The sequence below is a fragment of the Daucus carota genome, chromosome 4 (genome assembly GCF_001625215.2).
Source record: "Daucus carota subsp. sativus chromosome 4, DH1 v3.0, whole genome shotgun sequence".
In the NCBI taxonomy this organism is placed as follows: Eukaryota; Viridiplantae; Streptophyta; class Magnoliopsida; order Apiales; family Apiaceae; genus Daucus; species Daucus carota.
In genome coordinates, this window is record NC_030384.2 from 4802152 (window position 1) to 4826007 (window position 23856).

Genomic DNA, 23856 nt, shown 5'->3' on the forward strand with positions numbered 1-23856 from the left:
ACCTTTGGATTCGAGACCCCCAGGTAAGTAATGGCTGGGCAATGGTCCGATAACCCTCTCGGAGGAAATTGAGCAGTAGACATTGAGAAGATGCTAACCCAGGAAGCATTCACAAGCACTCTGTCAAGCTTTCTTTGAACAGGTTTCGAGTGGTTGCAATCCCACCACGTGAAAAATTGACCAGAGAAGTTAAGATCAAACACATCAATAGCTTCTGCAAAGTCCCGGAATTCTTGAATCTCAATCGAAAGACCCCTGTCTACATTAGTCTCATGCATATTAAGATAGACATTGAAGTCTCCAGTAATAACCCAAGGCATAGAAGAAACAGCAACAATATTCGAATTAAAATTGATTAATTGATTCCATAATAAACGCCTCTCAATATAGTCATTTGAAGCATAAATAAATGATGCAAAAAATACATGATTCGAGGGTAAGGATGATACTTTACAGGAGATGTGTTGTGATTGAACATGCACATCCGAGATAGACCAAAAATCAGGATCCCATCCAAGCCATATTCTGCCGTTATGGTGATGATCATAATTAAAAAGCCAACAAAACTTCGGAGCAACTAGTTTAGAGACAAAAGTTGCATTTTCCTTTTTAACATGAGTTTCCAGGAGGGCAATAAGTCCAAGCTTTCTCGAAGCAATAAAATCCTTATAGAAGGAAATCTTATTATTGAGCCCTCTCGTGTTGTAGGAACAAAAAACCATTAACAACTATTTATTTCTTTTTCGGGGAATCCTTCCCCCCCGCCCTTCGCGCTCTTTTCAACTGATTTTTAGTCATAGTCTTAGCCAATGCCTTGAAAATAGGGACCTCAGGACTACCCAGAACAGGCTCAGAAGGATTGCTTTGTTCAGGACAGGGTTTGGATGAATTTGGCTTCCGATTAACAGTGGTCCAACCATCTGCAGCATTCGAACAATTCCCACTAGGATCCTTGACTACAACATGGGGTTTCTCAACAATAACGTGGCCTGAACCCTCCTTAGAAGTGACAGGGACAACAACTTCAGCAGGGAGAGTTTCATTATTAGCCGAAACAGAGTCATTGTGCTTTTCTCCTTTTTGAACCCACACACGCTTCACACTCGGACACGCCCCCACCAAATGGCCAAGTTGCTTGCAACCACTACATACCATTGGCCTCTGCGGATAAGAAATATCAACCTCAGCAAACTCTGTTTGTGACAGCTCTTGAGTATCAGCATCCATTACAGCCACTTTAATCTTCTCAGGGAGAGGATCTCCCAACTTGTAGCGAACACACATTTTTGCGAATTGTACAGGGTTCAACTGCGAGGTGACTTTATCAGCACAAATGGGAGGTCCTATAGAGCTAGCCACACAACTCAAACCCTCACGCGTCCAGTAATAATCAGGTAAGTTCCTGAATCTCACCCACAAAGGAATACTACTGATTTTCCCACCCCCAGAATCAGTTCCCCAAGCTCGAAGGATAAGGGGTTTGCGCTCAAAATACCACGTGCCTCTAGCTAACACAGCGTTCATTTCCATTTCAGATCGAAATTTAAAAAGGAAGGTGTGAGAATCTTTCTGAGACACATTACACAGCCCTTTAGCTTCCCAAACTTTCCTAGCATTTTCAATTAACTTCGAGAGAGGAAGAGTACCTTTGGAGAAAGTACCCACCAGACAAAGCTGAAATTTCTCCATCCCCTTCTTAAGCACCTCAACAGGAGGGGTAACTACAGAAACCCCTTCTTTTAAAGGGTGGTAGTCAAAAACCAAATTTTCCAAAGGAGCATTGTTTTTGACGATAGAAGACCACAGTGGTTTCTGTGAGCTTTTTAACCTTTGTTCCTCATCAGGATGCTGGACAGCAGGAGGAGATTCCTCTAATTTTTCCTTCATTTTATCCTTAAAAGGATCAAGTTGCTGCACCTTAACATTCTCTGTAACAGGACTACTTCCTCTAATAGAGCTTACATCTTCACCCAATCTCTCCAGACTTGGCAGCCCAACATCATCCCGTGCAGGGCTTGAGATCCCAGGTCCCTTGAACCCCATTTCAGCAAAAACAGACTCCTCACTAAAACCCTTTAATTTCAAGAAATCAAGAATAGTAGCAAGCTTACCCTTAGTGTTAAGGAGCGCATCTCGCTCGTGCTTTGATGATTTCATCATGGCATGAATGGTAGCGCTTGTATTGTTCTTACAAAGCTCCGCTGCTGATCTAGGGGAAAGGGGTTCTTCATCACTTGAGATATAGTCCTCAACGGTGACCTTTTCCAACGGAACACCACCCGAGCTGCTCGGAATAGCACAACTATGCCCACCTGTAACCTCAGCCTCAAGATGAGACGAATTCAAGACAGAGTCCTTTCCAGATCCAGAAAAAATTTCAGCAAAAACAGCTGCGTTGGTGGCTATAGGAGCTCCACCTCCACACGCAGTGTCTTCAAGGCACTCACCATCATGGTCAATTGCAAACCCTTGAGAATCAACGTTACTCCTAGAGAGAAGGGAGAGGAAATTTCTAGAGAGAGAAACATTTTCTGAAAACAACTTAGCTACAAGTTGTTTCCAACTTCAATCGAGTCAATAATGAAGCTACAAGTTGTTTCCGGGCTCAAACGAGTAAAGATGAAACTAAAAGTTGGTTCCAAATTCAAACAACCGAAAATGAAGCTACAAGTTGTTTTCAACATCAAACAAGTCTGAAATAAAGCTACAAGTTGTTTCCAACTTCAATCGAGTCAATAATGAAGCTACAAGTTGTTTCCGGGCTCAAATGAGAAAAGATGAAACTAAAAGTTGTTTCCAACTTCAAACAACTAAAAATGAAGCTACAAGTTGTTTTCAACTTCAAACAAGTCTGAAATGAAGATACAAGTTGTTTCCAACTTCAATCGAGTAAATAATAAAGCCACAAGTTCTTTCCGGGCTCAAACGAGTAAAGATGAAACTAAAAGTTGTTTCCAACTTCAAACAACCGAAAATGAAGCTACAAATGTTTTCGACTTCAAACAAGTCTGAAATGAAGCTACAAGTTGTTTCCAACTTCAATCGAGTCAATAATGAAGCTACAAGTTGTTTCCAACTTCAATCGAGTCAATAATGAAGCTACAAGTTGTTTCCAGGCTCAAACGAGTAAAGATGAAACTAAAAGTCGTTTCCAACTTCAAACAACCGAAAATGAAGCTGCAAGTTGTTTTCAACTTCAAACCTGTCTGAAATGAAGTTACAAGTTGTTTCCAACTTTAATAGAGTCAATAATGAAGCTACAAGTTGTTTCCCAGCTCAACCGAGTAAAGATGAAACTAAAAGTCGCTTCCAACTTCAAACAACCGAAAATGAAGCTCCAAGTTGATCAACATCAAACAAGTCTGAAATGAAGCTAAAAGTTGTTTCCAACTTTAATCGAGTCAATAATGAAGCTACAAGTTGTTTCCGGGCTCAAACGAGTAAAGATGAAACTAAAAGTTGTTTCGAAATTCAAACCAAAAATGAAGCTACAAGTTGTTTTCAACATCAAACAAGTCTGAAATAAAACTACAAGTTGTTTCCAACTTCAATCGACTCAATAATGAAGCTACAAGTTGTTTCTGGGCTCAAACGAGAAAAGATGAAACTAAAAGTTGTTTCGAACTTTAAACAACCGAAAATGAAGCTACAAGTTGATCAACATCAAACAAGTCTGAAATGAAGGTACAAGTTGTTTCCAACTTCAATCGAGTCAATAATGAAGCTACAAGTTGTTTCCGGGCTCAAACGAGTAAAGATGAAACTAAAAGTCGCTTCCAACTTCAAACAACCGAAAATGAAGCTACAAGTTGATCAACATCAAACAAGTCTGAAATGAAGCTAAAAGTTGTTTCCAACTTTAATCGAGTCAATAATGAAGCTACAAGTTGTTTCCGGGCTCAAAGGAGTAAAGATGAAACTAAAAGTTGTTTCGAAATTCAAACCAAAAATGAAGCTACAAGTTGTTCTCAACATCAAACAAGTCTGAAATAAAACTAAAAGTTGTTTCCAACTTCAATCGACTCAATAATGAAGCTACAAGTTGTTTCTGGGCTCAAACGAGAAAAGATGAAACTAAAAGTTGTTTCGAACTTTAAACAACCGAAAATGAAGCTACAAGTTTATCAACATCAAACAAGTCTGAAATGAAGCTACAAGTTGTTTCCAACTTCAATCGAGTCAATAATGAAGCTACAAGTTGTTTCCGGGCTCAAACGAGTAAAGATGAAACTAAAAGTTGTTTCGAACTTCAAACAACTGAAAATGAAGCTACAAGTTGTTTTCAACATCAAACAAGTCTGAAATGAAGCTACAAGTTGTTTCCAACTTCAATCGAGTCAATAATGAAGCTACAAGTTGTTTCCGGGCTCAAACGAGTAAAGATGAAACTAAAAGTTGGTTCCAAATTCAAACAACCGAAAATGAAGCTACAAGTTGTTTTCAACATCAAACAAGTCTGAAATAAAGCTACAAGTTGTTTCCAACTTCAATCGAGTCAATAATGAAGCTACAAGTTGTTTCCGGGCTCAAATGAGAAAAGATGAAACTAAAAGTTGTTTCCAACTTCAAACAACTAAAAATGAAGCTACAAGTTGTTTTCAACTTCAAACAAGTCTGAAATGAAGATACAAGTTGTTTCCAACTTCAATCGAGTAAATAATAAAGCCACAAGTTCTTTCCGGGCTCAAACGAGTAAAGATGAAACTAAAAGTTGTTTCCAACTTCAAACAACCGAAAATGAAGCTACAAATGTTTTCGACTTCAAACAAGTCTGAAATGAAGCTACAAGTTGTTTCCAACTTCAATCGAGTCAATAATGAAGCTACAAGTTGTTTCCAACTTCAATCGAGTCAATAATGAAGCTACAAGTTGTTTCCAGGCTCAAACGAGTAAAGATGAAACTAAAAGTCGTTTCCAACTTCAAACAACCGAAAATGAAGCTGCAAGTTGTTTTCAACTTCAAACCTGTCTGAAATGAAGTTACAAGTTGTTTCCAACTTTAATAGAGTCAATAATGAAGCTACAAGTTGTTTCCGAGCTCAACCGAGTAAAGATGAAACTAAAAGTCGCTTCCAACTTCAAACAACCGAAAATGAAGCTACAAGTTGATCAACATCAAACAAGTCTGAAATGAAGCTAAAAGTTGTTTCCAACTTTAATCGAGTCAATAATGAAGCTACAAGTTGTTTCCGGGCTCAAACGAGTAAAGATGAAACTAAAAGTTGTTTCGAAATTCAAACCAAAAATGAAGCTACAAGTTGTTTTCAACATCAAACAAGTCTGAAATAAAACTACAAGTTGTTTCCAACTTCAATCGACTCAATAATGAAGCTACAAGTTGTTTCTGGGCTCAAACGAGAAAAGATGAAACTAAAAGTTGTTTCGAACTTTAAACAACCGAAAATGAAGCTACAAGTTGATCAACATCAAACAAGTCTGAAATGAAGGTACAAGTTGTTTCCAACTTCAATCGAGTCAATAATGAAGCTACAAGTTGTTTCCGGGCTCAAACGAGTAAAGATGAAACTAAAAGTTGTTTCGAACTTCAAACAACTGAAAATGAAGCTACAAGTTGTTTTCAACATCAAACAAGTCTGAAATGAAGCTACAAGTTGTTTCCAACTTCAATCGAGTCAATAATGAAGCTACAAGTTTTTTCCGGGCTCAAACGAGTAAAGATGAAACTAAAAGTTGGTTTCAACTTCAAACAACCGAAAATGAAGCTACAAGTTGTTTTCAACATCAAACAAGTCTGAAATAAAGCTACAAGTTGTTTCCAACTTCAATCGAGTCAATAATGAAGCTACAAGTTGTTTCCGGGCTCAAATGAGAAAAGATGAAACTAAAAGTTGTTTCCAACTTCAAACAACTAAAAATGAAGCTACAAGTTGTTTTCAACTTCAAACAAGTCTGAAATGAAGATACAAGTTGTTTCCAACTTCAATCGAGTAAATAATAAAGCCACAAGTTCTTTCCGGGCTCAAACGAGTAAAGATGAAACTAAAAGTTGTTTCCAACTTCAAACAACCGAAAATGAAGCTACAAATGTTTTCGACTTCAAACAAGTCTGAAATGAAGCTACAAGTTGTTTCCAACTTCAATCGAGTCAATAATGAAGCTACAAGTTGTTTCCAACTTCAATCGAGTCAATAATGAAGCTACAAGTTGTTTCCAGGCTCAAACGAGTAAAGATGAAACTAAAAGTCGTTTCCAACTTCAAACAACCGAAAATGAAGCTGCAAGTTGTTTTCAACTTCAAACCTGTCTGAAATGAAGCTACAAGTTGTTTCCAACTTCAATCGAGTCAATAATGAAGCTACAAGTTGTTTCCGGGCTCAAACGAGTAAAGATGAAACTAAAAGTTGGTTCCAACTTCAAACAACCGAAAATGAAGCTACAAGTTTTCAACATCAAACAAGTCTGAAATAAAGCTACAAGTTGTTTCCAACTTCAATCGAGTCAATAATGAAGCTACAAGTTGTTTCCGGGCTCAAATGAGAAAAGATGAAACTAAAAGTTGTTTCCAACTTCAAACAACTAAAAATGAAGCTACAAGTTGTTTTCAACTTCAAACAAGTCTGAAATGAAGATACAAGTTGTTTCCAACTTCAATCGAGTAAATAATAAAGCCACAAGTTCTTTCCGGGCTCAAACGAGTAAAGATGAAACTAAAAGTTGTTTCCAACTTCAAACAACCGAAAATGAAGCTACAAATGTTTTCGACTTCAAACAAGTCTGAAATGAAGCTACAAGTTGTTTCCAACTTCAATCGAGTCAATAATGAAGCTACAAGTTGTTTCCAACTTCAATCGAGTCAATAATGAAGCTACAAGTTGTTTCCAGGCTCAAACGAGTAAAGATGAAACTAAAAGTCGTTTCCAACTTCAAACAACCGAAAATGAAGCTGCAAGTTGTTTTCAACTTCAAACCTGTCTGAAATGAAGTTACAAGTTGTTTCCAACTTTAATAGAGTCAATAATGAAGCTACAAGTTGTTTCCCAGCTCAACCGAGTAAAGATGAAACTAAAAGTCGCTTCCAACTTCAAACAACCGAAAATGAAGCTCCAAGTTGATCAACATCAAACAAGTCTGAAATGAAGCTAAAAGTTGTTTCCAACTTTAATCGAGTCAATAATGAAGCTACAAGTTGTTTCCGGGCTCAAACGAGTAAAGATGAAACTAAAAGTTGTTTCGAAATTCAAACCAAAAATGAAGCTACAAGTTGTTTTCAACATCAAACAAGTCTGAAATAAAACTACAAGTTGTTTCCAACTTCAATCGACTCAATAATGAAGCTACAAGTTGTTTCTGGGCTCAAACGAGAAAAGATGAAACTAAAAGTTGTTTCGAACTTTAAACAACCGAAAATGAAGCTACAAGTTGATCAACATCAAACAAGTCTGAAATGAAGGTACAAGTTGTTTCCAACTTCAATCGAGTCAATAATGAAGCTACAAGTTGTTTCCGGGCTCAAACGAGTAAAGATGAAACTAAAAGTTGTTTCGAACTTCAAACAACTGAAAATGAAGCTACAAGTTGTTTTCAACATCAAACAAGTCTGAAATGAAGCTACAAGTTGTTTCCAACTTCAATCGAGTCAATAATGAAGCTACAAGTTTTTTCCGGGCTCAAACGAGTAAAGATGAAACTAAAAGTTGGTTCCAACTTCAACCAACCGAAAATGAAGCTACAAGTTGTTTTCAACATCAAACAAGTCTGAAATAAAGCTACAAGTTGTTTCCAACTTCAATCGACTCAATAATGAAGCTACAAGTTGTTTCTGGGCTCAAACGAGAAAAGATGAAACTAAAAGTTGTTTCGAACTTTAAACAACCGAAAATGAAGCTACAAGTTGATCAACATCAAACAAGTCTGAAATGAAGGTACAAGTTGTTTCCAACTTCAATCGAGTCAATAATGAAGCTACAAGTTGTTTCCGGGCTCAAACGAGTAAAGATGAAACTAAAAGTTGTTTCGAACTTCAAACAACTGAAAATGAAGCTACAAGTTGTTTTCAACATCAAACAAGTCTATAATGAAGCTACAAGTTGTTTCCAACTTCAATCGAGTCAATAATGAAGCTACAAAAGTTGTTTCCGGGCTCAAACGAGTAAAGATGAAACTAAAAGTTGGTTCCAACTTCAAACAACCGAAAATGAAGCTACAAGTTTTCAACATCAAACAAGTCTGAAATAAAGCTACAAGTTGTTTCCAACTTCAATCGAGTCAATAATTAAGCTACAAGTTGTTTCCGGGCTCAAATGAGAAAAGATGAAACTAAAAGTTGTTTCCAACTTCAAACAACTAAAAATGAAGCTACAAGTTGTTTTCAACTTCAAACAAGTCTGAAATGAAGATACAAGTTGTTTCCAACTTCAATCGAGTAAATAATAAAGCCACAAGTTCTTTCCGGGCTCAAACGAGTAAAGATGAAACTAAAAGTTGTTTCCAACTTCAAACAACCGAAAATGAAGCTACAAATGTTTTCGACTTCAAACAAGTCTGAAATGAAGCTACAAGTTGTTTCCAACTTCAATCGAGTCAATAATGAAGCTACAAGTTGTTTCCAACTTCAATCGAGTCAATAATGAAGCTACAAGTTGTTTCCAGGCTCAAACGAGTAAAGATGAAACTAAAAGTCGTTTCCAACTTCAAACAACCGAAAATGAAGCTGCAAGTTGTTTTCAACTTCAAACCTGTCTGAAATGAAGTTACAAGTTGTTTCCAACTTTAATAGAGTCAATAATGAAGCTACAAGTTGTTTCCCAGCTCAACCGAGTAAAGATGAAACTAAAAGTCGCTTCCAACTTCAAACAACCGAAAATGAAGCTCCAAGTTGATCAACATCAAACAAGTCTGAAATGAAGCTAAAAGTTGTTTCCAACTTTAATCGAGTCAATAATGAAGCTACAAGTTGTTTCCGGGCTCAAACGAGTAAAGATGAAACTAAAAGTTGTTTCGAAATTCTAACCAAAAATGAAGCTACAAGTTGTTTTCAACATCAAACAAGTCTGAAATAAAACTACAAGTTGTTTCCAACTTCAATCGACTCAATAATGAAGCTACAAGTTGTTTCTGGGCTCAAACGAGAAAAGATGAAACTAAAAGTTGTTTCGAACTTTAAACAACCGAAAATGAAGCTACAAGTTGATCAACATCAAACAAGTCTGAAATGAAGGTACAAGTTGTTTCCAACTTCAATCGAGTCAATAATGAAGCTACAAGTTGTTTCCGGGCTCAAACGAGTAAAGATGAAACTAAAAGTCGCTTCCAACTTCAAACAACCGAAAATGAAGCTACAAGTTGATCAACATCAAACAAGTCTGAAATGAAGCTAAAAGTTGTTTCCAACTTTAATCGAGTCAATAATGAAGCTACAAGTTGTTTCCGGGCTCAAAGGAGTAAAGATGAAACTAAAAGTTGTTTCGAAATTCAAACCAAAAATGAAGCTACAAGTTGTTTTCAACATCAAACAAGTCTGAAATAAAACTAAAAGTTGTTTCCAACTTCAATCGACTCAATAATGAAGCTACAAGTTGTTTCTGGGCTCAAACGAGAAAAGATGAAACTAAAAGTTGTTTCGAACTTTAAACAACCGAAAATGAAGCTACAAGTTTATCAACATCAAACAAGTCTGAAATGAAGCTACAAGTTGTTTCCAACTTCAATCGAGTCAATAATGAAGCTACAAGTTGTTTCCGGGCTCAAACGAGTAAAGATGAAACTAAAAGTTGTTTCGAACTTCAAACAACTGAAAATGAAGCTACAAGTTGTTTTCAACATCAAACAAGTCTGAAATGAAGCTACAAGTTGTTTCCAACTTCAATCGAGTCAATAATGAAGCTACAAGTTGTTTCCGGGCTCAAACGAGTAAAGATGAAACTAAAAGTTGGTTCCAAATTCAAACAACCGAAAATGAAGCTACAAGTTGTTTTCAACATCAAACAAGTCTGAAATAAAGCTACAAGTTGTTTCCAACTTCAATCGAGTCAATAATGAAGCTACAAGTTGTTTCCGGGCTCAAATGAGAAAAGATGAAACTAAAAGTTGTTTCCAACTTCAAACAACTAAAAATGAAGCTACAAGTTGTTTTCAACTTCAAACAAGTCTGAAATGAAGATACAAGTTGTTTCCAACTTCAATCGAGTAAATAATAAAGCCACAAGTTCTTTCCGGGCTCAAACGAGTAAAGATGAAACTAAAAGTTGTTTCCAACTTCAAACAACCGAAAATGAAGCTACAAATGTTTTCGACTTCAAACAAGTCTGAAATGAAGCTACAAGTTGTTTCCAACTTCAATCGAGTCAATAATAAAGCTACAAGTTGTTTCCAACTTCAATCGAGTCAATAATGAAGCTACAAGTTGTTTCCAGGCTCAAACGAGTAAAGATGAAACTAAAAGTCGTTTCCAACTTCAAACAACCGAAAATGAAGCTGCAAGTTGTTTTCAACTTCAAACCTGTCTGAAATGAAGTTACAAGTTGTTTCCAACTTTAATAGAGTCAATAATGAAGCTACAAGTTGTTTCCGAGCTCAACCGAGTAAAGATGAAACTAAAAGTCGCTTCCAACTTCAAACAACCGAAAATGAAGCTACAAGTTGATCAACATCAAACAAGTCTGAAATGAAGCTAAAAGTTGTTTCCAACTTTAATCGAGTCAATAATGAAGCTACAAGTTGTTTCCGGGCTCAAACGAGTAAAGATGAAACTAAAAGTTGTTTCGAAATTCAAACCAAAAATGAAGCTACAAGTTGTTTTCAACATCAAACAAGTCTGAAATAAAACTACAAGTTGTTTCCAACTTCAATCGACTCAATAATGAAGCTACAAGTTGTTTCTGGGCTCAAACGAGAAAAGATGAAACTAAAAGTTGTTTCGAACTTTAAACAACCGAAAATGAAGCTACAAGTTGATCAACATCAAACAAGTCTGAAATGAAGGTACAAGTTGTTTCCAACTTCAATCGAGTCAATAATGAAGCTACAAGTTGTTTCCGGGCTCAAACGAGTAAAGATGAAACTAAAAGTTGTTTCGAACTTCAAACAACTGAAAATGAAGCTACAAGTTGTTTTCAACATCAAACAAGTCTGAAATGAAGCTACAAGTTGTTTCCAACTTCAATCGAGTCAATAATGAAGCTACAAGTTTTTTCCGGGCTCAAACGAGTAAAGATGAAACTAAAAGTTGGTTTCAACTTCAAACAACCGAAAATGAAGCTACAAGTTGTTTTCAACATCAAACAAGTCTGAAATAAAGCTACAAGTTGTTTCCAACTTCAATCGAGTCAATAATGAAGCTACAAGTTGTTTCCGGGCTCAAATGAGAAAAGATGAAACTAAAAGTTGTTTCCAACTTCAAACAACTAAAAATGAAGCTACAAGTTGTTTTCAACTTCAAACAAGTCTGAAATGAAGATACAAGTTGTTTCCAACTTCAATCGAGTAAATAATAAAGCCACAAGTTCTTTCCGGGCTCAAACGAGTAAAGATGAAACTAAAAGTTGTTTCCAACTTCAAACAACCGAAAATGAAGCTACAAATGTTTTCGACTTCAAACAAGTCTGAAATGAAGCTACAAGTTGTTTCCAACTTCAATCGAGTCAATAATGAAGCTACAAGTTGTTTCCAACTTCAATCGAGTCAATAATGAAGCTACAAGTTGTTTCCAGGCTCAAACGAGTAAAGATGAAACTAAAAGTCGTTTCCAACTTCAAACAACCGAAAATGAAGCTGCAAGTTGTTTTCAACTTCAAACCTGTCTGAAATGAAGTTACAAGTTGTTTCCAACTTTAATAGAGTCAATAATGAAGCTACAAGTTGTTTCTCAGCTCAAACGAGTAAAGATGAAACTAAAAGTCGCTTCCAACTTCAAACAACCGAAAATGAAGCTACAAGTTGATCAACATCAAACAAGTCTGAAATGAAGCTAAAAGTTGTTTCCAACTTTAATCGAGTCAATTGTGTATAATCTGATTTATGTGTGTATAATCTGATTTATGTGTGTTTGTATGTATATAAACTGATTATATGCTTGTAATTGAAGGTTGATTGAATTTTTGGAAATTGAGATTGGTTTTAGTAATTGTATGATTGAATTGTGTGCTTAATTGATATTTGAATTGGTTGTTGTAGTATGATTATAATTAGTACGCAAAATAGTAGTATAATCGGATGACTCATGTACATGAATTATGAGGATATATAACTGAGTATTCAAGCTTTCAGGTTAAGATTTTGTGTAAATGTTTTCAAAATGGTGTTTAGGAGTTTAAGTATTGGGCTAAAATTTAGATTTATACATAATCCGTTGAATTCGAGGTTGCTGCTGATCTGTTTTGCAGTACATTTCTGGGCTCATAGAGTCAGACTATATGCCTAATCTTTGTGTGGTTATGTGCTCCTCAGAGTCTAGTTTATGTGCTCGAAAGAATCGAATCGATTCGATTAGCGAGCTAGGAGATATGACCGTTTTAGTATGGTATGCGCAGAAAATACTGGACAGGGTCTGTTATACTGATTGCAGACTCTGTTTGGAGGTCTTATACTTGGTGTTTAATTCTGAAATCTTTACTGGAGTTAGATGTTAGTGTCTGTAATATGTCATTAAAATTTCATACAAACAGACCAATTTTTCTATTTATTAAAATTCTTAGCGTGGGGCTGGTTCTGCAGGACAGACTCAGGTTCTTGACTTGCAGGCCCTGTTTTACTCCCTTAAACATGGAATTTTCTTCTGAAATTTTTATAGTAGATTGGAATAATGTTTAGGAGTGTCTCATAGAAATTTTGTATTAAAGAGATAAATTTTCAGTTTATTAAAAATCATAGAGTGAGGGCTGTTTGAACTATTTGTTCTCGTCTTCTTTCTTTGATTAGTGCATAGGAGGAGGTTATACTTGGTTGGTCAGTGTTAATCATGTTTAATAGTGATATATGATTTCAAATCTAGCTATGCAAGTGTGCATACTGTGATATTGTGTTTTAATTGATATTGGTCCAGTACTTATTTGTTTATTGAGTTGGATTGAGTTGGTTACTTGTTGAATAATATAAGAAAACAGGTGGATAGTCCGATAAATAGAGGAAGTGCTGTCGAATTTTCGTTAGAAACTATATATGTTTTACTTGTTGAAGGATATTAAATAGATAAGAATAAGGTGACATGGTTAACTGAAACATGTTAAATGTTAACTTATCAATATTGACTTTTTAATGGCTATAAAAGTTAATTGTTCAACTATGTGCTATGTGTTTGTCTGACTATGTGGCATGTATATGCGAAGGGTAGATATAGAATAGGTCTTAATGCTTTTCGAGCTTAGTTAATCCGTCTGATCCGACGACTGAAATAATATTTTGCCATCGTATAGAATGGAACGAGACGTTGATCGAGGCATTGATCGAGAAGTGATTAAAATGGTTATTCAGAAATAGCTAAGTTGTGTTGCAAGTTGAAGTTAGGCAGAGATTGCTATAGATAGAGTCTTGTCAGAAGCTGGCAGAAAGGAATGATATGGCACTACATAGTGTTATTAGAAATCTGAGCTAGACACCGGAGTTAAGGCAAGTATATATCCAACCTACTTTCTCTTTAAAAGATTTTGCTCCTGCAATGCTTTGTTATGCTTTGAATATTGCAAAACTCCTTATAGAATTAGACTTCTACTAATTAACTAGTATTCTGGAATTACCCAAGTATGAAATGGAATACCCTTTGTCACTTATATCTTGCAAATGTATCAGCTTAATTATCATCCTTATGTTTTTCAACTGCCAGATACTTAATATTGAGCTTATAACTTTGTTTTCTTACCTCCCTCTCAACTACAACAAATTGTGTTCTTGCTTATAAACTAGTTCACTTGTTTGTTTCTGACTCATAAATGAAACCCTATTTCTTGAAAGACCTTAGTTATCATCATACAACCTACCCTGCCATTATTATAAAATACATTGATACACTTGATTCAGTAGCCTATACCCTTGATAAAGAATACTTAATTAGTAGAACTCTAATGCTAAGGTGTTGAAATGAATATTTGGTTGAGAATCATTGTTGCTTACAGATTTTGAACCTTGGTTTTAAAATGAAAAAATGAATTGATTTATCTGTTTTAGAAAGGGAATTGGATGAAAATGTTTTATGACCGAGGCGCCGGTCCCAATTGAATTATTAAAGGCCAAAGTGTGCCTAGGATCCCTTATATTTGAGAACTCGTATTGAATATGCGGGTTCGGAGCTATGTCGTGGGCTGATCACCCAGCTTAGCTCGTAGCGTCTTATCTGGTTCCAATTCCATGAAGAAGAAACTGTTTTGTTTAAATCATATTGTGTTGGTATCATTATCTTTATATCATTGTTGGTTTGGATATTATATACTTGCTGAGCATTCTTTTGCTCATTCTTGCTATTTCTTCTAACCCCTTTCAGATAATGTTAAAGATGGTTCGCCTATTTAGGCTAAGCATAAGAGTAAGGCTAGGCGAGGATTGCAAGTGACTAAGTTTCAACCTGATGGTCAGGAAGAGTATCCAAGATCGAGTCCTTGGGACTAGTGGTAATTAGAGTTGTCTAAATTTGATTTAGTTGTAAAAGCATGTGATAAGATTTATTAGTTTTACTTTTCTGATTTCAATAATATAGCCTGTTTGCGATCCTGTTTTAAAGGGGGTTGAACTTTGTTTTTTTTAAATCTTTTATTAAAGCTTTTAGGTTTTAAATTCTTTGATTTTTATTAGCTTTTCAACAATACATGTTTCGAAAGGGCAAATCATTTTTTTTAATATCCAGGTTTGAAATACTTGTTTTTGCTTTCTTTAAAAAAAACATACAGGTTTTCAATTGTTTTTCTTTTAGTGGCACCGAATCTAGACCCCCGGATTTAAGGGCTGTCACAGGCTACAAGTTGTTTTCAACTTCAAACCTGTCTGAGATGAAGTTACAAGTTGTTTCCAACTTCAACCGATTCAATAATGAAGCTACAAGTTGTTTCTGGGCTCAAACGAGTAAAGATGAAACTAAAAGTTGTTTCGAACTTCAAACAACCGAAAATTAAGCTACAAGTTTTTTTCAACATCAAACAAGTTTGAAATTAAGCTACAAGTTGTTTCCAACTTCAATCGAGTAAATAATGAAGCTACAAGTTCTTTCCGGGCTCAAACGAGTAAAGATGAAACTAAAAGTTGTTTCCAACTTCAAACAACCGAAAATGAAGCTACAAATGTTTTCGACTTCAAACAAGTCTGAAATGAAGCTACAAGTTGTTTCCAACTTCAATCGAGTCAATAATGAAGCTACAAGTTGTTTCCAACTTCAATCGAGTCAATAATGAAGCTACAAGTTGTTTCAAGGCTCAAACGAGTAAAGATGAAACTAAAAGTCGTTTCCAACTTCAAACAACCGAAAATGAAGCTACAAGTTGTTTTCAACTTCAAACCTGTCTGAAATGAGGTTACAAGTTGTTTCCAACTTTAATCGAGTCAATAATGAAGCTACAAGTTGTTTCCCAGCTCAAACGAGTAAAGATGAAACTAAAAGTCGCTTCCAACTTCAAACAACCGAAGATGAAGCTACAAGTTGTTTTCAACTTCAAACATGTCTGAAATGAAGTTACAAGTTGTTTCCAACTTCAATCGATTCAATAATGAAGCTACAAGTTGTTTCTGGGCTCAAACGAGTAAAGATGAAACTAAAAGTTGTTTTGAACTTCAAACAACCGAAAATTAAGCTACAAGTTGTTTTCAACATCAAACAAGTCTGAAATTAAGCTACAAGTTGTTTCCAACTTCAATTGAGTCAATAATGAAGCTACAAGTTGTTTCCAAGCTCAAACGAGTAAAGATGAAACTAAAAGTTGTTTCTAACTTCAAACAACCAAAAATGAAGCTACAAGCTGTTTTCAACTTCGAACCTGTCTGAAATGAAGTTACAAGTTGTTTCCAACTTCAATCGAGTCAATAATGAAGCTACAAGTTGTTTCCAACTTCAATCGAGTCAATAATGAAGCTACAAGTTGTTTCCAGGCTCAAACGAGTAAAGATGAAACTAAAAGTCGTTTCCAACTTCAAACAACCGAAAATGAAGCTACAAGTTGTTTTCAACTTCAAACCTGTCTGAAATGAGGTTACAAGTTGTTTCCAACTTCAATCGAGTCAATAATGAAGCTACAAGTTGTTTCCCAGCTCAAACGAGTAAAGATGAAACTAAAAGTCGCTTCCAACTTCAAACAACCGAAAATGAAGCTACAAGTTGTTTTCAACTTCAAACCTGTCTGAAATGAGGTTACAAGTTGTTTCCAACTTTAATCGAGTCAATAATGAAGCTACAAGTTGTTTCCCAGCTCAAACGAGTAAAGATGAAACTAAAAGTCGCTTCCAACTTCAAACAACCGAAAATGAAGCTACAAGTTGTTTTCAACTTCAAACATGTCTGAAATGAAGTTACAAGTTGTTTCCAACTTCAATCGATTCAATAATGAAGCTACAAGTTGTTTCTGGGCTCAAACGAGTAAAGATGAAACTAAAAGTTGTTTCGAACTTCAAACAACCGAAAATTAAGCTACAAGTTGTTTTCAACATCAAACAAGTCTGAAATTAAGCTACAAGTTGTTTCCAACTTCAATTGAGTCAATAATGAAGCTACAAGTTGTTTCCCAGCTCAAACGAGTAAAGATGAAACTAAAAGTCGCTTCCAACTTCAAACAACCGAAAATGAAGCTACAAGTTGTTTTCGAACTTCAAACAACCGAAAATGAAGCTACAAGTTTTTTTCAACATCAAACAAGTTTGAAATGAAGCTACAAGTTGTTTCCAACTTCAATCGAGTCAATAATGAAGCTACAAGTTTTTTCCGGGCTCAAACGAGTAAAGATGAAACTAAAAGTTGTTTCGAACTTCAAACAACCGAAAATGAAGCTACAAGTTGTTTTCAACTTCAAACATGTCTGAAATGAAGTTACAAGTTGTTTCCAACTTCAATCGATTCAATAATGAAGCTACAAGTTGTTTCTGGGCTCAAACGAGTAAAGATGAAACTAAAAGTTGTTTCGAACTTCAAACAACCGAAAATTAAGCTACAAGTTGTTTTCAACATCAAACAAGTCTGAAATTAAGCTACAAGTTGTTTCCAACTTCAATTGAGTCAATAATGAAGCTACAAGTTGTTTCCAGGCTCAAACGAGTAAAGATGAAACTAAAAGTTGTTTCTAACTTCAAACAACCAAAAATGAAGCTACAAGCTGTTTTCAACATCAACCAAGTCTGAAATAAAACCACAAGTTGTTTCCAACTTCAATCGACTCAATAATGAAGCTACAAGTTGTTTCTGGGCTCAAACGAGAAAAGATGAAACTAAAAGTTTTTTCGAACTTCAAACAACCGAAAATGAAGCTACAAGTTGATCAACATCAAACAAGTCTGAAATGAAGCTAAAAGTTGTTTCCAATTTTAATCGAGTCAATAATGAAGCTACAAGTTGTTTCCAACTTCAATCGAGTCAATAATGAAGCTACAAGTTGTTTCCAACTTTAATCGAGTCAATAATGAAGCTACATGTTGTTTCCCAGCTCAAACGAGTAAAGATGAAACTAAAAGTCGCTTCCAACTTCAAACAACCGAAAATGAAGCTACAAGTTGTTTTCAACTTCAAACATGTCTGAAATGAAGTTACAAGTTGTTTCCAACTTCAACCGATTCAATAATGAAGCTACAAGTTGTTTCTGGGCTCAAACGAGTAAAGATGAAACTAAAAGTTGTTTCGAACTTCAAACAACCGAAAATTAAGCTACAAGTTTTTTTCAACATCAAACAAGTTTGAAATTAAGCTACAAGTTGTTTCCAACTTCAATCGAGTAAATAATGAAGCTACAAGTTCTTTCCGGGCTCAAACGAGTAAAGATGAAACTAAAAGTTGTTTCCAACTTCAAACAACCGAAAATAAAGCTACAAATGTTTTCGACTTCAAACAAGTCTGAAATGAAGCTACAAGTTGTTTCCAACTTCAATCGAGTCAATAATGAAGCTACAAGTTGTTTCCAACTTCAATCGAGTCAATAATGAAGCTACAAGTTGTTTCCAGGCTCAAACGAGTAAAGATGAAACTAAAAGTCGTTTCCAACTTCAAACAACCGAAAATGAAGCTACAAAGTTGTTTTCAACTTCAAACCTGTCTGAAATGAGGTTACAAGTTGTTTCCAACTTTAATCGAGTCAATAATGAAGCTACAAGTTGTTTCCCAGCTCAAACGAGTAAAGATGAAACTAAAAGTCGCTTCCAACTTCAAACAACCGAAAATGAAGCTACAAGTTGTTTTCAACTTCAAACATGTCTGAAATGAAGTTACAAGTTGTTTCCAACTTCAATCGATTCAATAATGAAGCTACAAGTTGTTTCTGGGCTCAAACGAGTAAAGATGAAACTAAAAGTTGTTTCGAACTTCAAACAACCGAAAATTAAGCTACAAGTTGTTTTCAACATCAAACAAGTCTGAAATTAAGCTACAAGTTGTTTCCAACTTCAATTGAGTCAATAATGAAGCTACAAGTTGTTTCCAAGCTCAAACGAGTAAAGATGAAACTAAAAGTTGTTTCTAACTTCAAACAACCAAAAATGAAGCTACAAGCTGTTTTCAACTTCGAACCTGTCTGAAATGAAGTTACAAGTTGTTTCCAACTTCAATCGAGTCAATAATGAAGCTACAAGTTGTTTCCAACTTCAATCGAGTCAATAATGAAGCTACAAGTTGTTTCCAACTTCAATCGAGTCAATAATGAAGCTACAAGTTGTTTCCAGGCTCAAACGAGTAAAGATGAAACTAAAAGTCGTTTCCAACTTCAAACAACCGAAAATGAAGCTGCAAGTTGTTTTCAACTTCAAACCTGTCTGAAATGAAGTTACAAGTTGTTTCCAACTTTAATAGAGTCAATAATGAAGCTACAAGTTGTTTCTCAGCTCAAACGAGTAAAGATGAAACTAAAAGTCGCTTCCAACTTCAAACAACCGAAAATGAAGCTACAAGTTGATCAACATCAAACAAGTCTGAAATGAAGCTAAAAGTTGTTTCCAACTTTAATCGAGTCAATTGTGTATAATCTGATTTATGTGTGTATAATCTGATTTATGTGTGTTTGTATGTATATAAACTGATTATATGCTTGTAATTGAAGGTTGATTGAATTTTTGGAAATTGAGATTGGTTTTAGTAATTGTATGATTGAATTGTGTGCTTAATTGATATTTGAATTGGTTGTTGTAGTATGATTATAATTAGTACGCAAAATAGTAGTATAATCGGATGACTCATGTACATGAATTATGAGGATATATAACTGAGTATTCAAGCTTTCAGGTTAAGATTTTGTGTAAATGTTTTCAAAATGGTGTTTAGGAGTTTAAGTATTGGGCTAAAATTTAGATTTATACATAATCCGTTGAATTCGAGGTTGCTGCTGATCTGTTTTGCAGTACATTTCTGGGCTCATAGAGTCAGACTATATGCCTAATCTTTGTGTGGTTATGTGCTCCTCAGAGTCTAGTTTATGTGCTCGAAAGAATCGAATCGATTCGATTAGCGAGCTAGGAGATATGACCGTTTTAGTATGGTATGCGCAGAAAATACTGGACAGGGTCTGTTATACTGATTGCAGACTCTGTTTGGAGGTCTTATACTTGGTGTTTAATTCTGAAATCTTTACTGGAGTTAGATGTTAGTGTCTGTAATATGTCATTAAAATTTCATACAAACAGACCAATTTTTCTATTTATTAAAATTCTTAGCGTGGGGCTGGTTCTGCAGGACAGACTCAGGTTCTTGACTTGCAGGCCCTGTTTTACTCCCTTAAACATGGAATTTTCTTCTGAAATTTTTATAGTAGATTGGAATAATGTTTAGGAGTGTCTCATAGAAATTTTGTATTAAAGAGATAAATTTTCAGTTTATTAAAAATCATAGAGTGAGGGCTGTTTGAACTATTTGTTCTCGTCTTCTTTCTTTGATTAGTGCATAGGAGGAGGTTATACTTGGTTGGTCAGTGTTAATCATGTTTAATAGTGATATATGATTTCAAATCTAGCTATGCAAGTGTGCATACTGTGATATTGTGTTTTAATTGATATTGGTCCAGTACTTATTTGTTTATTGAGTTGGATTGAGTTGGTTACTTGTTGAATAATATAAGAAAACAGGTGGATAGTCCGATAAATAGAGGAAGTGCTGTCGAATTTTCGTTAGAAACTATATATGTTTTACTTGTTGAAGGATATTAAATAGATAAGAATAAGGTGACATGGTTAACTGAAACATGTTAAATGTTAACTTATCAATATTGACTTTTTAATGGCTATAAAAGTTAATTGTTCAACTATGTGCTATGTGTTTGTCTGACTATGTGGCATGTATATGCGAAGGGTAGATATAGAATAGGTCTTAATGCTTTTCGAGCTTAGTTAATCCGTCTGATCCGACGACTGAAATAATATTTTGCCATCGTATAGAATGGAACGAGACGTTGATCGAGGCATTGATCGAGAAGTGATTAAAATGGTTATTCAGAAATAGCTAAGTTGTGTTGCAAGTTGAAGTTAGGCAGAGATTGCTATAATGCTTAGTGCCTCTAAGCATGAGAGAGATGCGCTCATAGCCACCAGAAGAAAGCTCACGGATGTTTTAGGCTTTCTCCGAGCAATGGGGTTTTCGGAACAACAAGTTCTTAATCACCAGGTTAAGGATGGATTTGGTGGTGGGATTCCATCTAGAGATGAATTTGGGCTCCCCTTACTCAAAGATGAGGTTGTGAACAGAGGCCCCAATCCTTTCACTGATAAAATGAAGGACAAAATGCCAGATTCGGCTGCTCATACGGTGTTTGAAGAAAGGTCCAGCTCACCTAAGTCTTCGAAGCCTTTGGTTGGAATTGATGATAAGATTTTGAAGGAGAATAGCAATGTTAAGGGTGATAAGGTGGCTGAGGTGAGTAAAGGGGAGACCCCTTTAAAATCTTGGGCCACAGTTCTTAAGAGAGATTGTCCTCCCCCCCCTTCCTTTCGCTTCCTCCCCCCTGGTGAATCGATGATTGTGGAACCCCCTCTGGAAGAGCTAAGAAAAGGGAATGATAAATACAAAAGTTGTGTTGTTGGGTCTTTCACCAAAGGAACCAAGCCTTACAAGGAGGTGGCTGAGTTTGCAGCCAAGATGTGGGCTGTCAAAGGTTTGCAAGATGTTTTTCAGAAGGATAATCGAACCTATGTGTTCAAGTTTAAAGATGAGCAGGAGCGTGATGCAGTTCTCTCTAGAGGAACATGGTACATTGATAAACGACCTATGGTGGTCACTAGATGGGGTATTAAACCGGGTACTGATAATATTAGTGCTATTCCGATGTGGATAAAGCTTAGTAACATTCCAGATTCTTATTGGACTGTTGAGGGGTTGAGTCGACTAGCAAGTACAGTTGGGAGACCTCTAGGAGCTGATCCTTTGACTGCCAAGCTTGATCTCCTGCCGTTTGCTAAGATGCAGGTTCTTTATAAATTAGGTGACCCTATGCCGAATGAAGTACAAGCTGTTGTTCTTGATCCAGTGTCAGAGGAGAAATCTACTGTTAAGGTTCAAATTTCGTATCCGTTTAGACCTCTGTTTTGCTCTTGTTGTAATTCTTTGGGTCATTCTATTGGGGCTTGCCCTCGTGTTAATCGTGTCTGGGTAAAGAAAGATCAGAAAATTGAGGTTAAGACTGCTCAACCGGTTGCTGCTGAGAGTAATCCTAATTGTCCAGATCCTCCTGTGAGCAATACTATCGTGACTCCTATTAAGCAGTCTGTGAATGAGTGTGATGCTGCTCACTCTGAAAGGTGGACTGAAGTAAAGCGTAAGCATGGAGAAGGGTCTGTGCACTCTGTGCATTCTGATGACTCCCCAACCCCGCCTCAAGTCTTTAAAAATCTGCGTAATGTCGATGAGATAGACAAGAAGAACCCAGCTGCTAGACTTACTAAGTCTCAAAAGAAGAAGTTAAAGCTTCAAAAGGGGAGGGACTCCCCTTCTTCAACTCACTAATATGATTGAGTTTGATTTTTGTTCCTATAACGTCCGGGGACTGCATAATAAAATTTCTTATGTCAAGGATTTTGTTCATTCTCTGCAGTTAGGCTTATTTGCCGTTTTGGAAACCCACGTTAAGGAAAGAGATGCCCTGTATTTCTCAAGTCTTATTAATAGGCATTTCTGTTGGCTGTTTAATTACCAACATCACAATAATGGACGTATTTGGTTAGGATGGGATCCTAACAGATGGTCTGTTCAACATTTAGCATCTTCGGATCAGCATCTCACTTGTCAGGTCTTGAATCATGGTAATCAAGCCTCCTTTGTGCTAACAGTTGTTTATGCTAGTAATAACTCTGTTGAGAGAAGGGTTCTGTGGAGTAATTTGGCTGATATTAATGGACATTGGATAGAGAATGGATCGAATAAAGCTTGGTGCCTCACGGGAGATTTTAACATCTTTGCTAGACCATATGAAACTAATGGCCCCCTTCCTCGTGCCCAACAAGGTATTCTGGACTTTAGAAATTGTCTTAACCAGTTGGGTGTCACTGACTTGCACTTTACGGGGGATCTTTTCACTTGGAGAGAGAGTAACCTGGTCTCAGCCTTGAGAAGAAAACTTGACAGGGTACTGGTGAATGATCATTGGCTGTCTTCTTTTGATCTGTCTAAAGCTGTATTTTTACCTAAGGGGCTTTCTGATCATAACCCAGCTGCAGTAGTCTTGGGACTTGCTAGAGAAAGAATTTTTCGACCGTTCCAGGTGTTTCAACACCTTCTTGATCACCCTGATTTTAATCATACCCTTTTGGAGAACTGGAATATTGAAGTTAATGGTGATCCCTGGTTCATTCTCATGTCTAAGACTAAACGTATTAAGGAACATCTCAAGCAATTTAATATTCGAAATGGTAATTTGGATGCTAAGGTGACTGATGCGAGGACAAAGCTTCTCTCTTTTCAAGAGGCCATGCCTCTTTCTCCGAATTCTGACTGGCTTTCACAAGAAATGCAGCTTACAAATGACCTGAAGGATGTGTTATTGCAGCATGAAGTTTTTTTAAAGCAAAAATCTCGAGTTAAGTGGTTACAATGTGGAGATGGTAACAATCGTTATTTTTTCAACAGTTGTAAGGCAAACTGGAACAGGAGAAAGATTCTATCTCTTGAGAATGAGGGCCGTATTGTTTTCACCCATAAGGAGATATCTGAAGTTGCTGTGAATTTCTATAAAGATCTTCTTGGTACAGCAAAGTTGGTGACTCCTATTCCCACTGACTTTAGTTTTAAGAGGCTGAATGATGAGCATAGTTCCTCCATGATCAGACCTGTTACTAATGCTGAGATTTCTGGAATGTTTAAGGGACTGTCGAAGCACAAATGCCCTGGTCCTGATGGTATGACTGCAGAATTTTATTCTAAAGCCTGGGAAGTGATAAAAAATGATGTCTTTGCTGCCATACACTCCTTTTTTGAACAGTTTAATTTACCTCGTATAGTAAATTCTGCTGCGATTGCTCTTATTCCCAAGGTTAACAATGCTGTTTCCATGGCTCAGTTTCGGCCAATTTCATGCTGCAATGTCTTGTATAAAGTCATCTCTAAAATTCTAGCTCACAGAATGCAACCCTTCATGCCTTCTATTGTTTCAAATAATCAAGCTGCTTTTGTTAAAGGCAGAAAACTTGGCGACCATGTTCTTCTAGCTCAGGCACTTTGTCGGGACTACCATCTAAACAGAGGTACGCCTCGTATAGCTTTTAAGCTTGATCTGTCGAAGGCCTTTGATACTATTAACTGGAGTTTCTTGTTTG

General features: G+C 36.1%; 1 long non-coding RNA gene across 1 annotated transcript; it reads left to right on the top strand.

Annotated features, from left to right (window-relative positions):
* Positions 1–12829: 12829 nt before the first annotated feature.
* On the top strand, positions 12830–20590 carry LOC135151991 (uncharacterized). Its single transcript, XR_010291015.1, has 3 exons — positions 12830–13563; positions 14432–14558; positions 20491–20590. It is a non-coding gene; the product is annotated as an uncharacterized LOC135151991 (long non-coding RNA).
* The last annotated feature ends 3266 nt before the right edge of the window (positions 20591–23856 follow it).